The sequence below is a fragment of the Rhinolophus hipposideros genome (genome assembly GCF_964194185.1).
Source record: "Rhinolophus hipposideros genome assembly, chromosome: 5".
Classification (NCBI taxonomy): Eukaryota; Metazoa; Chordata; class Mammalia; order Chiroptera; family Rhinolophidae; genus Rhinolophus; species Rhinolophus hipposideros.
The window spans coordinates 23,649,114-23,664,316 of NC_138051.1; positions in this window are offsets into that span (position 1 = coordinate 23,649,114).

The following is a 15,203-nucleotide window of genomic DNA, read 5'->3' on the forward strand; positions in this document are numbered from 1 at the left end:
TTATATGAAAAGGCAAAAGACTTAGATTATTCAACACAATATGAGAAAGAATAAAGTTCGAGATAAAACACTACTTATTTTTAAAACTTTCTATAATGTACAGTAACCAAGTCAGCATGGTATTGGTGAAAAAAATAGACAAATATTAATAGATCAATGAAACAAAATAGAGAGCCCAGAATTGATCCACAGAAATGTAGTTAGCTAGCTGATAATTGGCAAAGATTCAAAGGTAATTCAATGGAGAAACATTAGTCTTTTCAAAAATGGTTCTGGAAAATTGGATGTCCATATACAAGAAAATGACCCGAGACACAGATGTACACCTTTTACTCAAAATAGCACACAGACCCATCTGTACAATACAATATTATAAAACTTCTAAAAGAAAATATAAAAGAAAATCTAGATGACTTTGAGAATGGTAATAAGCTTTTAGATAAAACATCAGAAACATGATCTATGCAAGAAAATATTTGTAAGTTCCACTTTAGTAAATTTTAAAATTCTGTTCTTTGAAAAAACATTGCCAAAAGGATGAAACGATAAGCCATTGACTAGAAGAAAATATTTGTAGAACAGGTATCTGATAGAGGATTTGTATCCAAAATATACAAAGACTTTTTAAAACTCAACAAAAAGAAAACAAGTAACCCAATTAAAAATGAGTAAAAGATTTGGATAGACACATCACCAAAAATAGGATATGAAAATATTTTTAACATTATTGGTGGTAAATAGCATATGAAAATATTTTTAACATTATTTGTTATTAGGTTAATTCAAATTAAAACGACACTAAGATATAACTACTCATGTATTAGGGTAGTTAAAATCCACAAAGACTGGCAATACCAATTGCTGCAAAGATGCTGAGCAACAGAAACTCATTCATTTCTTGGGGGAACAAAAAGTGATATATTCACTTTGGAAGATAATTTGGCAATTTCTTACAAAGCTAAATATTGTCTTATCATATGATTTAGCTTTTGCTGCATTTGATTTGATTTGCTGAATTTGATATGTCCATACAAAAACCCACCCATTTTTCCATTTATGTTCATAGAACTTTGTGAACAATGACCAGAAACCAAGATGTCTTTCAACAAGTTGAATGGTTAAACAAACTATAGTGCATTCATACAGTGGAAAACTACTCAGCAATAAAAATTGAGTAAGCTATCATACCATACAAAGACATGACTGAATCTTAAGTGCATATTGCTAAGTGAAAGAATCCATTCTGAATAGGCTCTCTTTTGCATGATACTATTTATGTGGCATTCTGAAGAAAGTAAAATATATGAGACAGTAAAGAGATTAATGACTGTCAAAAAGTCAGGGATGAGGGTGGGGGAGAGGATTAAATAGGTAAATAGAAATTATTTAGGTAGTGAAATTATTTTGTGTGATAGTACAATGGGGGATATTTGACATTATGCATTTGTCAAAAACCAATAGAACTTCACTTTACAAAAATTAAACCTTAATATATTCAAATTTAAAATAATTCAGGAGTTCAGGATGGAAGGTAAAAAATGATAAAATAATGTAACTGTTCTATAAAAGTGTGAAACTATTTCACTGAAAAGGGTGGGTGAAAACGCTGACCTAAAGTAACTTTGGAAGTGAGTGGAGTAAGTAAGACTAAAGAAAAAGTAAATGTTTTTAAGCACGGTACTGTGGTTGATAAAGTTGTTTCCCATGGACCTAAACAGGTTAATAATTCTGAAACCTATACCTGTATTTCAGAATTGGACTGTTAAGTCAATGGATGGTGGAGGACAGAACTAAGTTTCTCACTGTTAAATTAGGAAGCTACTGATAAGAAATAAGAAGGGCCTAGAATGATTCATGTGGTTAAGGTTTAGATTTGGAGTCATCAGTAAGAACTCATGTTTAGCTTAATATAGGTATAGATGCTTGCATATAGAAATATTTATATATTTGCACATATAGGCCAAAGCTAGCATAATCTGCATATAAGAATAAAGTACACCTGAAGCTGAATAATTCACAGTATTAAGTGAATATCCATGAATCCATATTATGATAAATAATTGGATAAAGAAGTACATGGAGGAAATAGACAAATGGATTTCAAGTAATTTTTGTAGGTACTTTGCCCTCAATATGATTGAATATAATTCTCCACATAGGTAGACTGAACATAGTGACCTCCTTTTAAAAAGTGCAGCATAAAAAAAGGGAGGGGGAGTAACTAATCAGTGGAGAAACATAATCAACACTATATCAGCCAGGTAATCAAAGTCAGTATCAACAGATAAATCATGTCAATAACATATACTCTTGATATGATGTGATGAAAATGGCACTTTACCTCTGTAATCCTCTTCCCCAAGACTCATAGTCCTAGAGTAAGCAGGAGAAAAACATCACACAAATCCTAATAAAGGGATATTTAACTAAATACTTGACCTCAAAAAAACCCTTCAAAACTGTATTCCTCAAAAAGAAGACATAGTAATTAAATGTAATGTGGTATTCAGAATGGGATCCTGGAAGAGAAAAAGGGCACTTGGTAAAAATTAAGAAAATTTAAATAAAGCATGGACTTTAGTTAATTGTATTCATTAATGATATCACATAAATACAAATATAAATATGTGTTAATAATAGAGAAAACGAAATGGGGGATATTGAAAGTCTATACTATTTTCACAATTTTTTTATAAATCTAAAACTATTTAAAAATTTTCAAAAGTTAATTTGAAAACCCATATTTGAAAGACAAAATTATAAAGTTTATAGAATAAAATGTGGTCAAATATGTTTGAGACCCCAGGTCAGGAAATGACTTCAAAAACAAAAAACAAACAAACAAAAAAAGCTTAAAGCACAAACCACAGGGTGGGGGAGGAAGAGATGAATTTTATTACATCAATATGAAGATCTTCTGATCAATGATAGTGTCTTTGGACAAATTTACTATACAGGAGACAAAATGGAGAAGGCATTTTTGTAATGTGTAATATTTACAAAGGGCTAATACCTTATGTTTTATATAAGGTATTCCTACAACAACAAAGAACAGATAGTAGCTTTGATAGAAAAGCAGGCAAAGATCATGACCAGGCAAGTTATATGAAAGAAAACCTCCAACTCAAATGCACAAATGAAGAAAGGTTCAAAATTATGAATAATCAAATAAACACCAATTTAAATGACAATGTGTTATTATTTCATAGCTAAAAAAACTAACAAAGCAGAAAGTTAGATAATAACACTGTTGCTGCTCATGAGCCCGAGAGTACATTCAAGAGATTGCTGACATATTTTAGTCAAATATAGAAGAGGAATATCCTATACTTCTGAATTTTTGTTTCAAACTATGTATGCTAAAGGAATCACTAACATGCCCTATGTACTTAGACAAATAATTGTACCTTTGTGTTGATGAAGATGTCACAGTAGTATCATTTGCATTGGGAGATAACATGGATGTTCGTCACTGGGAGAGTGACAATATTGGGAGAGTGAAAATGCAGTGGATGAATGCAGTAGAATAATGTGACTAGAGCTTAAAAACACAGTGCTTAGTGAAAAAACAAAACAGAATGAGAAATATAATTCTCTACTATTTATAGGGATTAAAAGTACCGACTGTGCTGTATACCTGAAGCTGAAGCTGAATATTGAATGTTAACTATAATTTAATATATATGTTATAATAATAATAATGTTAACTATAATTATATATATATATATATATATATATATAGTCATGGGATATGGAGTACAGCATAGTTAATACAGTCAATGGGATTACAACAGCTCTGTACGATGTCAGAGGGGTAGGAGATTGGGGGACGGGGGTTATCACTTTCTGAGGGGTGTAAATCTCTATTACATTGTTTTGTTCACCTGAAACTGACTAACTAACTAAATAAATAAATAAATAAAGTACCTAGAAAAAAATACTAATTTATATGAACACACACAAACTAAACAAATCCATTAAAACAAGAGAGGACCTATATGCACCAACGATGATAAGGTGCCATTAACTGAGAAATGTAATAACTCAAAAAAATAATACACAACAAAAACAAGTCAATAGGAGCCATTATTTTAAAAGGGGAGAAATCAGTTAACAATATGTTAAATCAAGCACACACTAAATGAATACGTAGTTAATATATTTTTATATTAAAATTTAATTTGAAATTTTCAGAATGGGAGTGACAGTCAATACAAACTCGACTTTTACATTTTTCTATTGATTATCCTTATCAATATGAAATATGCCAATTTCTTGTGAGAGTTTTATTAAGGGGATTAAAGGGACTTTACTTTTTATCTCAGACTTTTAAAGTTACATACAGAATCAAAAAAGTGTTAGGCTCTTTTGGGGAATGCAAGTTGCAGATAAATGGGAAAAAAAAGCAAAAGGTTGATTGCCAGTGAATGCAAAATAGTATAGAACTATAGGGAAAAAAAACAGTTCAGCAGTTTTTGACAATTGTAAATATAGTTTGAACCATAAGATCCAGCATTTGTGTCCCTATTTATTCTTAAAAAAGAAAAAGATTAAGACAAATTTAAAAGAAGTAGATGTTCAATAGCCTAATTGTACAGTGAACTAACCAAGCAGAGGGTTTTATGTGGAAAAGAAAAATCACTAACATGAGCCATCCTCACAAAGATAAAGACTAAGGAAATAATCTGTGGAGTTTTCTTTAAAATATTTTTCAAAAATATCGTTAGGCTTCCAGTTTTAAGAATGACTCATCCTTGTAAGTCATCTTTTTGTCAATTATTACTACTTTTGAATGACTACTTGTGTAGACAAATAATTATTTATGTTAGACCAGCAACAAAGGAGATTTATGTGATTTAATTTATTCGCTAATTTTTCAGTCGATGTTTGCTAAATAACAGAACTGCTTCTAATAGTGACTTCCGTCCTGCTTGCTGCCCCTTATTCAACAAAAGAAATATTGCATATTTTCCATCCAACTAAAGGGAAAAAAGAGCAGAAAACAAGCTTCGATGGCTGTTCATAGTCTTAAAGATAAAATGCAAACTCCTTAGGATTAAGACACATGAGACCTTTGGTGCTCCAATCAGTGCTTGTCTACTTCTCTTCTAGGATTTCACATCGTTGACACTTGATAGTTTAGGCAACATAATGCTTTGTTGTGGGGGGCTATTCTGTGCATTATAGAATTTTAGCAGCATCTCTGGCTTCTACGTACTAGATACTGATAGCAAACAACTCCCATCTCCCCACTCTTCACCCAAGCCCCAGTTAACGACCAACAGAAATATTCCTAGTTATTGACAGATGTCCCCTTAGGGACACTTCATACCCAGTTGAGAATCACTGCTTCTAGACTTACTTTTCATGATTATTCCCGTATTAGTTTTCTACTGCTGCCATAACAAAATCACAACAATTTAATGGCTTAAAAAGCACATCAATTTATTATCTCACAGTTCTACAAATGTGAAGTCTGAGTTGATTAGGCTGGTTTCTTTACCCCTGGTTTCACAAGGACAAAAAAAATAATGTCTTGGCTTGTTGGGTTTTTTCATCAAGAGACTGAAAAAAACCAGCTTTCAAGCTCATTCAAATTGTTGGCTGAATTCAGTTCCTTGCATCCATAAAGATGAGGTCCTCGTTTCCTTGCTGGCCTTCAGCTGGGGTTATTTTCAGATTCTAGACGCCATCCACATTCCCTGGCTCTTCTCTCTCTTCTTCAAGTAAGCAACAGCGGGTCAACTATTTCTCATGCATCAAATCTCTTCCTTCTCCTTCTGCCTCATTGCTTGGCTGAATCTTTTTGGATCCAGATGGAGAAATTCCCAGCTTTTAATGGCTCAAGTGATTAGGTTTGTCCCAACAAATAATCCAAGATAATTTCTACATTTTCAGGAACATAATCTTAATTACACCTACAAAATCCCTTTAGGCAGTACAGAGATCAGTGCTCAATGGAGGAACCAAGGTATATACATCTTGGGGGACATGTTTAGAATACTGTCTTTCACAACTCCCCCACCTTAAATACTAAGATCCAATCAATGAAATGACCTTTGATTCTGCAAACATATTTTCTCAAGCTTCTGAGTTGTCATAGGTCCTGACCCAACACCCTATCTCCACTTGACTCATCCTTCAATGTGGTCCTCTAACAGAGGCTCCAGGGAGCCTCTCCTGTCCGTACAAAAAGAGGATGATTGTATGCATATCCGGTCCTCCCCTCATCTGAGTACAGCACTTAACACATTACCCTGAACTTACCTACCTAACTAGTACACAGTGAAAATTCAATAAATGTTTGTTCAATTAATAAAAGATGTCTGTCTACATGAGGATTTGCCAGAAATGCACAACATTTAAAGGAAGTATTAAAAAAATTCCTATGTACTTTGAAGATTATTTTAATATTTCTACCTATTATCAAATGTTTTCAAGTACGGTATCATTTACCTTATGTAAAATTGTTATGTGTTTCATCCCAATATGTAGGATCTTAAGAATCTAATGCTACTTAAAATTTATCTGAACCTCAAGGGTTAGGTTACTAGAACTGGACACTCTGGCACTTTCTATTACTAAATTAGATCTTGTATTTATTTTCTGGATTCCCTCTAATTATAAGAGTGATTGAACTGAAACAAGGCTCCTCACTGTATCTGCTCCTCTTTGGTCCAAACTGAGAATGAAATTAAAAAGTGATATTGTCTGTTAGTCTATCCCAACCCTGCTCATTCTTTGTTTGTATATAAAACTATAGTAGTGGAGCACATTGAGGCTGAAATTCCTGCTGGAGACGTGTCCTTATAGGATCCATTTTTACAAATTCTTCTGAATTTGAATATGTAGAAACAACTAAGACTTGCCAAAATGCTATTTCTTGATTTTACTTTCCTTCTCTTCCTAAAAAACTCAGTCCAAAAGCCATTAGGTAGATCTAAGGGTGAAGGGTCGGGGTTGTGGTAGCCCAACATAGGGTGTCTAGATCAAGTGGGCTGACAGTGTGACCCCCAGAGGGTGCAAATCACAGTAAAGTGTCAGATCCTGATCAGAGTGGGGAGAGAATCCATGCAGGAGGATGACTGAGCACAAGGTGTTGGTGCCATCTGCGCTATTATAAAAAGACAAATCAGGTTTAAAATAACTGTGGTGAAATAAATAAGTCATATAAAAGTAACATACAAGTTTGGTAACCTGAGACAGACAGCAAAATAGTCTCATTTGTCTGGTAATTGAAAAAGATTTATAGATATGTCCAAGTCATGGGCCCTATTAGATCAAAATGCTTAAATAGTTTTCTCCCTCTCCCTGGTGGCTATTTCCACGAAAAAACATTTAGACCAACAGGCGGTCAGGAGGAACTGCATCCATTAGCACTACCCTGTAGAGGACTCTGGTTCTCGGCATCATGAGACCTATTTGACACAAAGAGATGGTGCCAACTATGTCATCCAGTGTTAATGTACTACCTGATTATTCCAACATGATATCATGCCATAAAATGGAGAAAAGGGGAGCCTGTGTGTGTATCCTAGAGAATTCAATAATATGTGATTGATGCGAGTATGTATTGAGATGTATTTGATCTCCCAACATTTGCTGACCATGACTTGCAATTTAAATAATTTAAAGAAAGTCTTTATGACAGGATCTCAGTAACACTCAAAGGACCTTTCATGCCCTTTCCTGAGTTTCACCTAGAAAATAAGAACATCTCTTGAATAATTAAACATTTTGATACACAAAGAATTAGGAAATAAGCAATGAACACTTGCCATGACTGGAACCAAGCCACTGTTCTTCTGAAGTTGGCCTAAAATACTAAGCATTACAAAATAATTTTAGTGTTTACCCTATTACTTTATGCATCAAATTTACTTTATGCATTTTAGCATTCAAATGCTTCCCAGTATATGAACGATGCTAATGAACTAGAAGACTTTCAACAAGTGGTTGTCATATTAGTTGAAGTGACCTGATCTCAAGCTTTTATTTCTTTTTTTATTTTCTTATGGAAGTGCTGTTTACCTTATAAGAGGAAAGAATAGTCTTTATCTTGTTGCAAAATGGACACTAATGTTATTTGTACTTCAAACTTAATCTTGGGAAAACACAGCCAGAAGTGAAACATTCCTTTTATGATAAATCATATCATGTAATAATAGAAGGTTCCACAGATCAACCTTTCCTTGTTTTTTTATGATTCTTCTCCTATCTATTATTAGATTAACACTGATATGGATTATACCTTCAGAAATCATACTGTACAAACTAGAGCTTTTGCCTCATTTGAAAGCCAGATTGACTTGGTAAATAGCAACATGCACATAAAAATGATTTATGCATCTGAAGAAGATAAAAACTTAGATATTTTAATATCTCAACAGAATTTATAAATGTGGCAATTTTTATTGTGCATTATCAGGCAATAGGAACAACAGCAGATTCTGGAAGTGAATTCTACAGAATAGTATGACAATTACTGTTATATATCTCAGCAATCTTCTAATAAATAATATGAGTCTTGTTTGCATTTATCAGAGTGATCCTTAAGCAAATACCCATGTGAGAAAGAAACTTTGCATATTTATAAGAATAAATTTACATATAACTACACATAAAATATTCCGTTCCTTTGTAAAATACTTCTTTATAATTTCCATTAAAATCATCATGTAATTATACTAGAGATACAAACCTAACAAAAATTATGCCAAGCATTATTAGAGGGAGTGCTTTTCAATTGCAAGGGCATCTGTTCTGTGAGAATTTTTTGGTTTCAATTTCTGTTCCATTAAAGAGAGAGAGAGAAAAAATAAAGACTTTGTCCCTTGCAAAGAACTATGTACAAAGGTAACCCATCAAAATTATTTTTAAACTGAGATGAAAGTAATTATATTAAAGTATTAAATTGTATACATTATAAACAATAGACAGATCTATACAGAAAGAGGGAGATTCTATTATAGCCCAGGGATATAAAAAGAACTATATCATAAACATATAACTATTGATGTTTCAACAAATACTCACTCTTTCACTCAGCAGGCCTTTATACTGAGTGTTTCCTATGTTTCGGCATCTATGCTAGGTACTTGGGATTTGGAGATGGATGCCTGATACCATAGATTCCACTCGAAGAAAATTACATGGATAAGACTGAAAAGTATATAATTAATTGATTCACAATATAGGGTATTTAACCCAGTGATTTATCCAAATGAAGACTGAATCTTGAAGGACTAATTAGAAGGGTCACGAAAATATAGAGACCACACTAGGCAAAGAGAAAAAAGGTGTTAGCAGGTAGCTACAGAAAATAGAACATTATCAGGAACTACAGACATTTGAGTGTGTCAGGAGCTTAGAGGCATCATGGAAGAGATATAAAAGATAAAGTTGGAGAAACAGATCTAGATGTCATTGCAAGAAGCTTGGATTTTGTCTTATACGATCCGGGGGCAAAATGTATTTTAAGCAGATTGGTTGTCATATTAAAATTTATATTTTAGAAAAATCGTTGTTTGGAGCAATGGTTTTCAATTGAGGTGTCTGGACCATCAGCTTCAGCGTCACCTGGAAACATTTTAGAAAAGCAAATTATCAGGTACCACCACCGACCAACTATGGACCAAACAATCCAAGTTTTAGAAAGCCCTTCAGGTGACTCTATGCACACTGAAGTATGAAAACCACTGGTTTCGGAGAATGGAATGGTGGGAGTTGTTTTAGTAAAAATATTTTCAGCTGCCAGAAATTAAAAATCAGTTCAAGTTTATTTGTGTTCAACAAAAATTCCCAGGAAAGGCAGTTCAGGGATGGCACAGTGATCAAACGATGCCATCAAGAACACAGATTCCATCTATCTTTCTATTTCATCATTTAATGTGCCTTTTATTGTTAGGGTTACACGCTGGCTGTTTTACTTCCAGGCTCTATACTGCCATCCCCAGAGAAAGGAAGCTGGGACAGGACAGAAGCAAAAAGTTTGTTCTCATGTCCTTGTTTTTATTTTATGGCAGAATGAAACAAAAATGGAGGCCTCTTCAGGCACTTCTGCCCATATCTTATTGCTGAGAACCATGCCAATTGCCTCTCCGGCTATAAAGTTGCAAGTGTGGCAAAATGGAATGACTGTCCCATTAACAAACTCTCCTATAAAACGTTCTCATGTATATTGTAACAGCTAAATATCTCCAAGAACTACATACATTTTACGTTGTCTTTCTTAGTAAGAGGAAAACAAAATTTGAATAGTGAAGTCCTAGTCTCTTTGCCAAATCTTTCATAATTTTCAAATATTATCAATATATTAGGATACATCAGGATTCTCCTCTCAGATCGCATGAAGGATCATTACAGATCTTCTAAAGGTGCACATGATATTTCACTAGAACAACACAGACTGTGTGAATTAATCTAGGAAACTGAAATGATAACACAGAATTAATTTTAGCATTTTAGCAACTATGTCTGGCCCACCTAATGTGGAAATTCTCCCTTTGTGTCACCTTTGGGGCTCATCAAAATTTGGCAATTTCCTCTAGATCAAGGTTGTATGTCTTACTTCTGTCCTGAGGGTTGACAAATGCATACAAATACAAACCCTTGACTCACTAACCTTTCTTCACCTGCTTCTATATAGCCTTTCGCATGACCTTCAGTATTGATTTCAAGTATGACACAAGTACAATTATCTTCATTTATTAGCTAGAGAAACTGTTGTGATGAAAATGAAAATCATTTACTCTTATAATCTGACATTTGTAAACTGCTAAGCAATTTGCATGTTGGTGGAAAGCAAGATTCTCAACTCTTTCCACATTTTCTCTAAAGCATATTGTAAGCAATAAGAATTTAAATGACTTAATATTAGTTGAGGGCTGCCAGGAAGACAATCCCAAATTCTTGTGGGTCCATCCTGCATCTATCATGGATTATGATGATAAGTGGTCCTGGCTTAAGAATTACGAACAGAAGAAATAGGAGACTCTAAGTAAACACTATTTAATCAAGAAAACAAGCAGCACCATGAACAGTCGCTGCTGAATGAATGCAAATACCTTAAAAATATGTTATCCTGGACAAAATTCAAAAGCATTTGGGAAGACTAAAACCTTACATGTTATAATTGTACACATACACTGACAGGAGGGATGAACATAAACAACAGCGCTAACCATTGCTCTTTAATTAAAATAAAAACAATTTTGAAACTTCATATCACTGAGCAAAAGGCAAGAGTACCAACTTTAATTTCAAAATCATTATCAATAGTGTATAACACATTGTCAAACAAACGTACTTCTCTTGCTGTGCAGTCTGCTCCCATTGGCATTTGGCAGTCTGAACACACAGTCGTGCTATCGAACGCTCGTATTTTCCAAACATAACAAAGGGAGGACAAAATTCTGCAGATTATTAGAAAATATTAGCAGGTTTGAATATTCGTGGCTCCATTTCTGTGAATTTAGATAAGGAATAAACTCAAGACCTACTTATTCCTTTAATCATAATTTTTATAATTATATTTACATCCAATGAGATACACCTTACCCAGTTATTATGTTTAGTGGAAATACAAGGAATGTTTCTTTTTGAAAGAATATTTTATATGTAAATAAATTGGAGAAGAAAACAAAAGATAAAAGAAGAAAGGATAAAATATTATGGATTTTCACCTAATCAAATGTGAGTCTCTATTGTGTATTAGGAACCATCTAAATTTGCTGATCTTTGAGCATTTTTGTCCTTCAAAAATGATGATTTTTTTTTAATGCCTCAAGCTAGTATTAGGTGCATTCACATTTACTAGTTTACTAACAGATATACATTACTATCCCTAACAGATATACATTACTATCCCTAGCTTTTTGAACTTGGCCAAAGTAACAGAATTTGTATGCAGATTTAAATTATAGACTATTTCATCTAAAGGCCTCTTTTTTTTTTCCATTTTAGCAGACTTCTCCCAAAGGATCTTAACCTTGCCCAAGCAATTCTCAGAAGCAAAATGATGAGCTACTTACTTTTTCCATGGAGTGCACTCCTGGTTTTTATTTCCTAGGAGATAAAAGGGTCCTCTCATGCATGGTCAGACACCAGTTAATATGCAACATTTTCTCTGAAAAGTTAGAAACTATAATAGATTTCCTCTCAGCATTCAGGTGAGGCTAGAAAGAAAAACAAGAGTTTAAGCATTAGATAGAAAGCATCTCTTAGATGAGTTCAAAACCAAAAGAATTCAGGTGTCCAAATTCCTAGTCTGGAAATTAAGACAACCCTTGAAAAAAGAAAAAAAAGAAGCTGAAATGTTGCTCTATGCACACTACTTTTCATGAATTTAAGTTGAGAACTACTATATCCTATTAAGCACAATTTTAAGCAGCAGTTTTTACTCCCTAATACAACAGGGACTATAGAAATACGAAATAAAAGGGTAAGGAAAATGAAGCCACAGAAACTTGAGTGTTATTTGTCTGATGTTGTTTTCTGCTCATGGACATTAGTAGAAAGCACTTTCCAGAAATCTGTGTGGTGCTAATCTGGGAACTGGTGAGACATATGGATTCCCTGGACCGGGTCACACTTGATAGCTATTAGTAAAGTTGAGTTATGTGAACATTTGACATGATTCAATTTTGACATTAAACTAATTGAAAAAAAAAGTTTCATTTGGTACTAAAATTGACCCTTGTAGCATTTATGCTGCACGTTGTTCTTGTGTATTTCTCCATAATATCCTTACACAGACATAGCAGTCCTTTTTTCTTCATTCACAGATTAAAATGTAAATGCTTTTCTTAAATCAAAAAGCCGAAGTCTTTTACCAAACCAGATATCGAATTTAGCATTTTCAGAGATTCAGACATGTATTGAGTTTCCCATTTTAGTAACAAGCCAAAATGACTACTTCATTCAATTCTTCTTAAATCTAAAGCTCTTGAAGGCAATACATTTGCTTTGCTAACTAAGCAAATGTTTTTTCATCATTCCATGTGTTTCTTTTAGTGCTTTGTGATTTATAAATGAGGGAAAGGGGAAAAGATAAATTTTAGAGCAATATTTCCCAAATATTGGTGAAACTACCCATTTTACCAAAAAGGTTGAGAGTTACCTGTTTCAGGGTTGCACTTATAATATTTTCTTCCATATGCTCCCAGATCCAGATAATCTTTAACAAGCCAATATTATATTTTATCCGTGTGAAAAAGTTCAAAATCTCTCTCATTCTCAACCTTTTATCTTCAAACCTCTGAGAACATTTTTTTTATCTTATAATTTCCTTCATTTTTTCATACACATAAATTGCATTTCAATATTTCTAATCTGTTATAGAAATCCTTTGCTTTACTCTTTTGGCTGTAATATCAGGATCCAATTCAATTATAATTAGCTTGGTATAGTTTCCATTTCTTGGTTTCTATTTTGGTTTGAAAACTAGGTTTAATAACCTAGAATGGGCATCCAGGTTCCTGCTCTAAGGTTGGTATGTAAGATTCACCCTCAGCGGACAGAGGCAGAAGTGTGAAGAAATCTCTATAGAGCACCTCATTTCCACCCTCTCAAAGTTATATTCTATATTTTGTGTATAGCCAGAAAGAGAACATCAAAGACGTTAAAGAATTTTCTCAGTCATGGAGAGGAAACTCTATCTCAACAAAAGGGCTTTGGACTCTTGTCATTATCCCAACCAAAATTTGATCATCTCATTAAAAGAAACACCACAAACAAGAATTCTAGTAAAACAAACAGATTCCCTAGTCCCTAGGAAACCTCTTCTTAACAGAGCAATGTGCAAAACAGCACAGCATAAATACCAGAACAATTTGTCCTTGACAATCATATAAATAGTTTAGGGCACAGAGCCCTAGAAGTAAAGTGTGGGTAGCAATATGGGGAGCAAGACTAAAAGTAAATTCTGTTGATGACAGGATCGAGCAAGTTTTTCATTCTAATGGTATAGCAAGTTATGTGCCTCACTAGAGTTTCCACAATTTTTAAATGATTACCAATAGATATTACTAAGAAAAAAATGTATTTAATATGCCATCTTTGGTATCCTAGAAAATTTTGAGGTTATTTGTTAGCATCAAAACCCATTCTTTACTATACTTTCCCTTTCAAATAATGTGAAGGAAATATATAAAACATGCAAAAACCTTAGTGAAGATATTACTAAGAATAATGACAGTTCAACATATTTTATTACAGATTTCAATTTCTTGTTAACTTAATTGAATTGAATGGTTTATAGAATCTTCCCAAAGTGGGCATATTTGTTTAATTATGCCTTAAAAATAAATATTGTAGCCCAATGAATGTGTGGTGAAAACGTGAAAATTTCAAATATCCTTCTTTAACTCTTCCCCTAGAAGATAGAAAACAATATTTGAAACTCAGTAGTGTTAATGTTTTGTGGTTAATAGCCTTTGACCTTAAGATCTGACATATTATTTTACTGCTAAAGAGGAAATCACAGATGTAGAATTTATCAATTTACTGTATCTATCTGATTCACATTCTGATTTTGAGAAATGAAACATTATATTATGGTGTCAAAATGAAAGGAAATAAAAAGGCAGCCTTAAGAGCATTTGGATAACTTAGCTATAAGTTGCTACAGTCAAAGCTGCTAAGATTTAGTAATTTTTTAAGTTGGCAGATTTTTTTTTGCACTTTACTATCTTTCCTAGTTTCACATAAGTACATAAGTGAGAACAAGAACTATCCATTACAGAACCTCTCAAAAAATCATGTTTTGTTCATCTGCCAGACTTTTTCAGCAAATATGTCTATGATGAATTTCTCTCTTCCGCATCCCTCTCTTGTATGCCATTTCTATTTGAGAAAATACAGTTGCAGGATTGGCCTTAAAGAATTGTGTGTGTGTGTGTGTGTGTGTGTGTGTGTGTGTGTGTGTGAGAGAGAGAGAGAGAGAGAGAGAGAGAGAGAGAGAGAGAGATTCTCTGAGAGATCTGGAAGGCCAGATGAAACGTATTTATTACTACTTAAACTGAATAGGAAGAGGAAAATTCAGGAAATGATGACTTTATTAAGACCAAATATTAAATTTTCTTTCATTATTTTTTCTACTCATTCTTTGTAATAAGTGTTTTATTTTCCAAATTTCTTCCAAAAGCTTCTCTTAGTGTATATGTTGAAATATATGATAGTCTTCTATGTAGCCCTACGGAAA